Source organism: Squalius cephalus (assembly GCF_949319135.1).
Source record: "Squalius cephalus genome assembly, chromosome: 4".
NCBI classification, from domain to species: domain Eukaryota; kingdom Metazoa; phylum Chordata; class Actinopteri; order Cypriniformes; family Leuciscidae; genus Squalius; species Squalius cephalus.
This window is the reverse complement of record NC_137125.1, coordinates 30,615,366-30,625,005: the sequence shown is the minus strand read 5'-3', so window position 1 is coordinate 30,625,005 and position 9,640 is coordinate 30,615,366. Positions and strand designations below refer to the sequence as shown.

General features: G+C 38.2%; 1 long non-coding RNA gene across 2 annotated transcripts; it reads right to left on the bottom strand.

Annotated features, from left to right (window-relative positions):
* Positions 1-3,421: 3,421 nt before the first annotated feature.
* On the bottom strand, positions 3,422-8,834 carry LOC307156846. Of its 2 annotated transcripts, none has more exons than XR_013820823.1 (3): positions 7,216-7,478; positions 5,634-6,070; positions 3,422-4,280 (listed from the first exon to the last, which is right to left on the bottom strand). It is a non-coding gene; the product is annotated as an uncharacterized lncRNA (long non-coding RNA). The 2 variants fall into 2 exon arrangements; XR_013820822.1 differs by lacking the exon at positions 7,216-7,478 and adding an exon at positions 8,584-8,834 and having other exon boundaries at positions 3,647-4,280; positions 5,634-5,713.
* Between the last annotated feature and the right edge of the window lie 806 nt (positions 8,835-9,640).

Sequence of the window (9,640 nt, the reverse complement as noted above, 5' to 3'; positions counted from 1 at the left end):
GGGAAAATTAGTAATTATTACATACAGAAACCTTTGTTCACGAGACCCCTGGAAACCGCTTTTATCAGCTCAATATACTTGCAGAATTCTGTGCTCTTTCTGGTGTTGCTGAGGCAGGAAGCGGGAAGCGGCCTCGTTCTGCTGGGTCTTCCAGTGCCGCGAAGTTTAAAAAGGCTCACTGAATGTAATATTACAGAGAAAGTCAGGTGCGTCTCCCGGGACGGGAGAGGTTTCAAATCTTGGTTGCAAAGACGGCAGGCTTTTACATGACGCGTGGTTTGCGTCCCAGAGGCCAAGGCGAGGCCTGTCCAGCTGGAGCAGCGCTGCACGTGGAGAAGGAGGAGGAGGTCAGGGACCGGAGAGAGAAGAAGAGGGATCAGCGGGATCGATGAGAGAAGAGAAAGAGAAGAGTGGGGGTCTCGTCCTTTTAACAGACATCTGTTTTACGCCCTGTTTTTAACAACAGCCAATCAGATTTTGTTATCTGAAGCAGGAACATTTCCTTGTGTGAAGAGGAAGACGCCTACTTTGACTTTGTCATGTGAGAGGTAGAATTCGTATTTCCTCTTTCAGACAAGATACTACCCGTAAGAATACATTTCATTGTAATCTCATACATATATGTAATTCCGTGAGATCACTACGATTAGAATGATACCAGACATGGTGTACAGAATATGGGAATACAGGTATGCATTTCTAATGTAGGATTCTGAGCATTTTAGGAGTCAATTGATTTCTTAGGATAGAACATAGGAAATCTCAATCTGCCATGGAAATTATACACACATAAAAATACATATCAAAAACATGGTTCTTGGATCGCCTGTGTGGAAGTGTATGGAATGTGGGCTTGCAGGAAAAGGATGAGCTGCAGCTTTGGAGCCATAAAAGTTTATGACCAGGTGGAGGTCGTGTTACAAGACACTATTGAGTGATTTCCTTTCAATGAACCTTCAGAATTAAAGATTTTACTCTTAGCAACCCACATCTCTATTATAAAGCAAAGCTAATCACACACATACACATCGGAAGGTATACATTCAAGAGCCATATTTCTACATGAAGTGGCATTCAAAGGAGGTTTTGTGTTTGTGGGGGTGTGTGTTCTGGAATGTCATGAGGCTGTAAAGTCGCAGGAAGTCCATGCTGAACTAGGGGGTTTTACAAGGGATTCTTAAAACAGGGTCCTCTTTATGGCTCAAATGTCCCTCTGGGGAAATTATTAACCAGCAAGGACATTTGACGATGTGTTTTGACGTCACATGATTCCTTAATTTGAAAAGCAGATGCCATTGTCGCTACAGTTACTTTAAATAAGTGTAAGTGGGAAAACACGGCATGGCCAATCCAGAGCTATTATGAGAGAAGTAATGTTGGTCAACTTATATCTGTAATAGTGGTCATACCTCTACTGAAGTAAACGTTAAGTTAAATTAAAGTGTATGCAATTCCATGGGGGCTATACCAAAGTATCTTTGTGTAAACGTGAATGTGACTTATCTCAGGTATATAGCAATTACCTCTGTTTGATGACTAAACTGATGAGCTTGTGAACGTGAGACCCGCGTTAAACAGAAGACATGAGGACCTCTGTCTGAGCGACATAGTTTCCTAATCTGGAATGGGTAAAATATACTTAAATTGTTAAAAAGAATAATCAAACATTCACTCAATTTTAATGGTGCTCAGATATCATTAAAACCTTTTTCATTTATGGAGTCAGATGAAATAACGAGGTAATACAAATGAGAACATGTATTTCATTTAATCTTGTTGTGTTGCGTAAAAGACAGTAATGCGCAGCAACCTTCCTCGTATTATTGGAGACTGCCATTGGACCGATATACTGACTTACATATATATATATATAAAAATAAAGATTCTTTGTTTTTTTGAAAGGAATCTCTGCTCATGCTTTGATCAACAATACAATAAAAACAGTAATTTTTTTATATATTATTAAAATTTAAAATGGCTGTTTTCTATTAATTAGTGGTGGGCCGTTATCGGCGTTAACGTGCTGCGTTAACGTGAGACTCTTATCGGGCGATAAAAAAAATATCGCCGTTAATCTATTCTCAAAGTTGGGTTGGGAGCTGGCTGGGTCTATACTACGCAAGCTATGATGACTTTCACCTTGATATTTTAGCGTGGATTCGGTTCGGTGTTCGGTACGCATTTTCAAACCGAACGGTTTGTTGGACCATTTTTCCTGCCGACCAAAATTTCGTTATTTCAAATGTTAGGCGGGTCAACATTGCCCAAGTTCAACACAAGCGGCAACATTCTGATCTGAAAAATGAAGCCTACCCGGAAGTGCGAAAAACTGCAATATATCGAAAATCCGCTAGAGGCAGGTCCCAAAAGGGAGCAAATGTCCATAGCCCCCATGTTAAAATGTCCGTTTTCACAGCATAAATTCATGTTTTTACAGGTTGGTCCAATGGACTTTTATTGTATTTTTCGATAGCTTCCGAGTGCCTGACAACTGTGAGGGGGGTGAATTTTTTTCTAACTCGTTAGTTTAGATCGTATTTAGATATAAAATGTATGACAATAAGGGCGTGGTTAACTTTGATTGACAGCTTGATTGACAGCTGACAAGGCAACGCCACGGAGAATGACAACATAAGAAGCGCCATTTTTTAATACAGTTGACATATAATACTACTGTTTCTGTATCATGAAATGTAGTTTTAAGAGTTTTTCAGGCGAGAATGTAGTTGTTTAAAGCTCAAATCTGTGGTTTATTTAAAGATTTATGAAAATTTTATCCAGTTGATCCAGCGCTGACCGGGCGCTCGGCGTTCATGTACCCCGCCTGGTGCAACCTTTTCTCGGCTTGACGTTCTGAGGTTTGCCGCCAATGCCGCGGACTCTGGCGTCTCTGTAGTGGTTAAACATGAGATATAATTCGTCTTGTGTATATGTAATGGGCGATTTTTGGTCTCGTGAATCTATAATTTTTTCCCTGGCCAATCGTTTTGGCTGAGGAGAAGTTTCATAACTTTATAAGCTATTTAACTTTACCGATGTATGGTTAGACTAGAGCGCTGACTTTGTATGTTTGACTGAATTGTTTGCTTTATTTGTATAGCTTCTTATACCTTTTACTTATACTTTTATAATGGCTAATATTGATAAAACTGAAATTTAACAAAAAGAGACTGGGTTGAGTTTTGTCATTTTAAATTTTAATACAACGAAGATGATCTGTAATGTTGTTTACTGCAAAATCTGTTGTTTAGAACAAATGCACATATTGCCTGGACCATAAAATGTTTAATATTTTTATATTATATTTAAAATGAAAAGAGGCAGGTTTGTGTTTTATATTTTGTTTTTTCATAAATAGGCAAATGTTATGTGTAGTTGAATATAATCAATATGCGTTGCCTGAACCACATTTGTGTGGCTACACTCTTAAAAGAAATGGTTCTATTTAGAACCAGAAATGGTTCTATCACCCGCTTCATATATGGAACTCCAAAATGGTTCTATATAGAACCATTTAAAAGGGTTCCATAAAAAGAACCCCAAATGGTTCTTTGAATCCAAGTTAGATGGTTCTAAATAGAACCATTTAAGAGTTCTTTATCATTAAACGAGTTATTATTAAATAAGAAAATATAAACAATCCAGAAAATTCAAAAAAGTTTAAATTTATTCAATTGATTCTACAAAAATATTAGTGTCATATTTAAAATTACACCTCTGTATACTCTGTATTAGACAGCAAATTTCACATTTACATTTAAGATGTTTAATTACATTTAACCATTTACATTTAACCATTTAGTTTGAATTATTTCATTTAAGAATTTTCACTTTGCAATAAACATTCATAAGCTTGTTACGTACATATACAGTACTTCACTTTTACATGTCTCTCTGAAATGAGGAAAAACAAATAATTTTTGATATTTGACAATGCAGATAAAATCAATACATGAACAATTAAAACATCTATTAAATGGCACTACAATTCACACAAGTTGACTGTACATTTTCAGTACAGGTATTGGTGTTCTTGTGTCATGCTCTTGTCTTAGTTTAAGCATATATTTTTGAATAAAAGTCATTGTGTGCTTAATGTCAACCGGGTATTGCACATTGAAAAGAAAATAGACTGCAAACAGGCATTCCACAGCCTGTGTCATGTCGATGTCTGCCTCTCTTATGATGTTCACTTTGTCCATTATAATGCTGACGCTTTCAGCCTTGAGGGGATCAGGAGAGCCGTTAAACACTATGGTTGGTGTAGGACCTTTGGGTTCCTGTAAAACAAACATTTCACCTTTTGAGTGCTTTTCACCAATTAACAGAAGTCATCAAATAGACTTAAAATTACCCCATAATTTACTCACCAATAAGCCAACCAATGTGTATGACTTTGTTTCTTCAGTTTAACACAATCTAAGATATATTTAATAATAAAAAGCTTTGTAATGTGTTTGAATGTCAACATTAATGATGACTGAAGAACATTCAACATGCTACCATGTCAGCTCCACTTTGATTACTTTGAATCTCATTGGTTCTTTCGTTCTTGTAACTGAATCGTTCATGACACAACACAGATATGACAGCTAAGCACGTGACACACAAGAACCAACAAGACTCATAATTATTAATGTGGAGCTGATGTGCCACCCCATTGGATGTTATTCCTTTATCTATACATAGTCTAATTATAGCAACCTATCTTGGCAAATTTTATCTTTTTATCTCACTAACGTACCATTTGTATGTACCATTTTGCTTTAGAAGACAAGTATTAACCCCTGGAGTTGTACAGATTTATTTTATGATTTAAATTGGGGTGCTATTCAATGACATTACAAAGCAGTGTAAACAGTACAAAGCTTATGACTTAAGCCTGGAACACACCAAGCCGACGAACTAGCGCTGATGAAAGCCGACTGTGTTGTCGCCTCACGTCGGGGTAAAAAGCTGCACTTGAACACACAGAGAGAACTACTGCCGACTGTCAGCTAGAAAGCGTGTTCTGCGCCTGCAGATATATCCGTCTATATTCATCATTCAAAAAGGGAAACGGACGCTGCCGGCTGCAGATACACAAACGTAAACAAAGCAGTGCGCGCTTACCGTTTTGAATATTTAACCTGCTAAACACTTTCTTTATTCCACTCCTCTCGTGTTAATATTGAAATATTCGCCAAGGAACACTCAGGTAAGATGACGTAACATTAGAACAGCCGAACTATCTGTACCGTTTTGACTTTGCTCGCTGTTTTGCTATTATTCTCGTGCACTGACTCGTTACAGCCAATCAGAGTTCCCTCTTTCACCGACGGCCCGACGCCGATTCAACATGGCCGTTACAAAGCCGACGAGGACCAATTTCAGCCGACGGTGCGGAACACACCGAGAAGATTTAGTCGGCCGACGCACGGAAACTGCCCGACGGCCGACTGTCGGCTTGGTGTGTTCCAGGCTTAAGGAAGAGTGAGTAAATTATAGGGTACATTTAATAAAAAACATTTTTTTTTACAAATTTGGCATAAGGGTGAGTAAACTGACTAATATTTTTATATTTGCATGAACAGTTCCTTTAATTCAAGTCAAGTGCATCAAATGTTAATGAAACTACAGAAGACTATACTTACACTATCTACACAGTAGAGGAAGCTGGCGTTTTCTTTAAATAGTGCTGGCAATAAAATGAGTGCAGCATTCCTAACGAGACCTACAAACAGATACAAATTATTGTATATTAGGTACAGAAATCAATTAAAGGGATAGTTTACCCAAAAATTCTGTCATCATTAACTCACTCTTGTCATTTTAAACCTATATGGCTTTCCTTCTTCAGCATAACACAAAAAATATATTTTGAAGAATGTTGGTAACCAAACAATGCTGGTACCCATTCACTTCTATTATATGGACACCAAACCAATGCAGGTCAATGGGCACCATAGTTGTTCGGTTACCATCCTTCTTCAAAATATCTTTTCTGTGTTCTGAAGAAGGACGTCATAAAGATTTGAAATGACAAGAGGTGAGTAAATGATGACAATTTTTATTTTGGGGTAAACTATTCCTTTAAAGCTAGGGTAGGTAATCCTGTTCAGAAAAAAAAAACATTCCAAATTTGTTTAAACTGTCTTTATATACCAATACATAATTAAAATGTAAGTACTCTGAAAAAGAAAGTATAAAAATCGAGTGTCTGTAGACCTCTCACGACTGTTGTAAACACAGGTCATTATTTCCATTCACTCCACCCCCTCCCTTCTGGGCTCCTTCCAAAGCCACGCCCCCAAAACACATGAACGCGCGACGCCAAACGCAGCTCAGCTGAAGACGCATTTATTATTTACCTGAGACGAGTGGAGAGGAAGGAGCGCAGTGCATGCAGTGACATCATGTCAGAATCACATGTAATAAAATACCTAACTTTATCACTATGAATATAAACAAATATGATGGCTTTTAGTACTCACTATCAAGCTAGCATATCGATACTGGTAAAGTTTAAAATATATTTTGTTTGATTCGGTAACGAGCTATATTTAGGCTATAGGTAACGAGCTATATTTATAAGGCAAAGCTAGGTTGCATTGATACACATTTTTCCATTACCATCAGTTAAACTGTGATGAAGGTGAATTTCGTGTAAGAGTCATAACATATACGGTGTTTTGCATGTAAGAGTTTCCATGATGAAAACATTGTTGACTCTGATGAGGACTAACGTTAACGTTACACTCCGGTGACAAGTACCGCATCGTCGGTTCGAGGACAGGTCCACTCCGGGGTCGGGGACGAAGCAGAGGAGGTCGTTCAAGAGTGCGGGCAGGGTCCGAGGAAGTAGTTTAGCAAAGTAGCAAAGCTGGCATTGGTACTTTTTGCTGCATTTTCTCAGCCATTGTGCCGCAAACTCCTGCTTACTCGGTGTAGTGAGCTGAATATTTCCGGGAACGGTGACATGTGATGATGAGTGCACGCAGGGCTGTGCACGCAGTGGTGCTCGGGCACGAGACATGAAGGCATCTGATTGGTTCTTTACATTCGCACCGAATGGCAGTGATTGGTAAGAGTTTTTACTGTCCTACAGCTGCTACAGAGGTCAGATTTTTTCCATTCCTTTTTCTGAACACATAATGTATTGACTACTATCAGAATGGAAGGACCATTTCACCCAGTATAAAAAAAAATGTTTCTGAACAGGATTACCTACCCTACCTTTAATATTTGCATTATTTTAATACATGTTTTCACTCATACAATTTATAGTAGCTACAACCTTTACATTGACAATGCAACTTTATACTGGGCATGGAACTACGGAGCCCAGGAAGTCACCTGTGTGAGAAAAAAACAACAACAATCCATGGCGACGGTTTTGCAATCTGTCCGCTCAGTTTATAAACCGTACTCACGAATTCTCAAACTGAATTCTCGGTTTAACAAATCGTGCCCACGGATTAATAAACCGTACCCACGAGTTTCTAATCCACGCTCTCAGATTTGTAAACCGTGCCTTCAGTTTTTGCAATCCGTTCCCACGGGTTTGTCAAGATCAAAATCTTTTGTTTATTTGTGATAATCTTAGCACTTTATTATTATTATTGTCTAACCTGTATTATGACTGATATTTGACGAATTGCTTGACGTATATTCCACCCCATACCCGCTACAATTGAGAATCACTTTAAGCATGCAGACGCATTTAAGACAATTTGATATTTCACTTAATACACAATAAAACAATATACAATAAGATTCGTCAACAACGTGTTCTTCTAAAAGTAGGGTGAGTCACAAATTCGTGAGTACAGTTTACAAACCCGTGGGAACGGATTGCAAAAGCGTGGGCACGGTTTATGAATTTGTGGGTACAGACTGCAAAAACTGAAGGCACGGTTTACAAATCTGAGAGCGCGGATTAGAAACTCATGGGCACGATTTGTTAAACCGAGGGAACAGTTTATGCCAAAATGTCCGTTTTGTTGTTGCGTTTTTCATGAATAATAACGAATAATGAACCCACCATTCAAAACACTGTGGTTGAATCCGAAATCGCGCCCTATACCCTCAAATAGGGCGTTATTGTTCTCAACATGATCTCAAGCAGTGAAAAATAGAGGACACTGACAACGCGCTGAAATACAGGACCGAGCAGGTAATATTATATGAAACAAAGTCTCAACTTTCAAATTTGGTCAGTCAAACAAAAATAAAACAGGCCTACCGTTTTTTGGCTCTTTAATGTGTCGTGACAGATTGCCTCAGTTAAAGCCAAGTTCAAATCCACCGAAGTTAATAAATAACACTTCTGACTGCTTTGTCGCACAAAAATGGTGGAATTTGATTGGTCAGATCGCATGTCAATCAAACTCAATGCGAATGATGAATTTGCGCCATGTAAAAAAAAAAAATACATCACTCTATACCCCCCACCCCCACGGTGAAACCGGTAATACCGGTGTTGTCACGAGTCGATTAACCGGTGTGGAGAATATTATCACCGTCACATCTCTAATTCACAGAAATATAATTACACTGATTTTTCTTATCTGCCTGGCACAAAATGTAACAATGTTTACTCACAAGCTGTGGCACTCCAAGAAAAGGAAACTGCTCCATTACTTCAGCTGCAGGCCTGTCCATAAGCTGTACTCTTTTGAAAAGAGTGCGCTTCATCCGGTTCTTGACCTCAGAGTAACTGGGATTGCTTTTACGCAACTCCAGGGTGATGGCATTAATGTGTTCCCGGAAACTCGTCTCATCCTCACCCATTACTTCCAGGTCCAATACAATCTGAGGTAGGAAGACAGTATTGTGCAGTACGTAAATATGAATCAAAGTCACAGAATAAAATATTTAAGATTGAAACATCAATCTTAAAAACTGATGTATCACTTAAGGAACACTAAACCAAATACCTCCTGTGAACAAGCAGAATCTTTATATGCCATTATATCCAATGGTTCTCTTCTACATTTTGCACTCTGAAATAATTGTCAACATGTGTTACATGTTAAAGACAAATTTAATCTGCCTTCGACATAAAATTTATTGAACTGAACTTGCCTCTTGTTGTTGAGTAAGTCCCTCAGAATCTGTTTGTCCAGCACACTTCCTTTTAATCCCATACTTCTCCTTCATTTGCAGGACGATCGATGAGCTAACCAAGGGAATCCTTTCTTTTTTAAATTTGTTTCTAAGGCATTCCAACAAGGTATCCTGTAGACACATGTATACTTTCTTTTAAAATAGATTTTTTTCTGTGTGAGATTTTTTAATGAGCAATGATCTCAATATTTTCACAATATTAAAAGAACTGCAATAAGTTCATACATAACCAGAGGAGCTGCCATCCTTCAGAAATGGAAAGCGGGTGATCAAACTCCCCAGAACATCTCCATACATTTTATGATTTGGGTACCTAAGAAATATAATCAAATATATTATTTCAGTACCCAACAACCAACAAGTTTAACATAAAATACATTTAACTGTTATAAAATACAATGAAATACAATACTGTACCAGGTGTGCTTAGTGATGCTGTCAAACAACACTTGAATCAGTAATGCACGGATGTGAGACTTGTCCTTCTTCTTAAAGCCGGGATCCTTCCTCTGCAAAGCTGCTTGCAATTCAG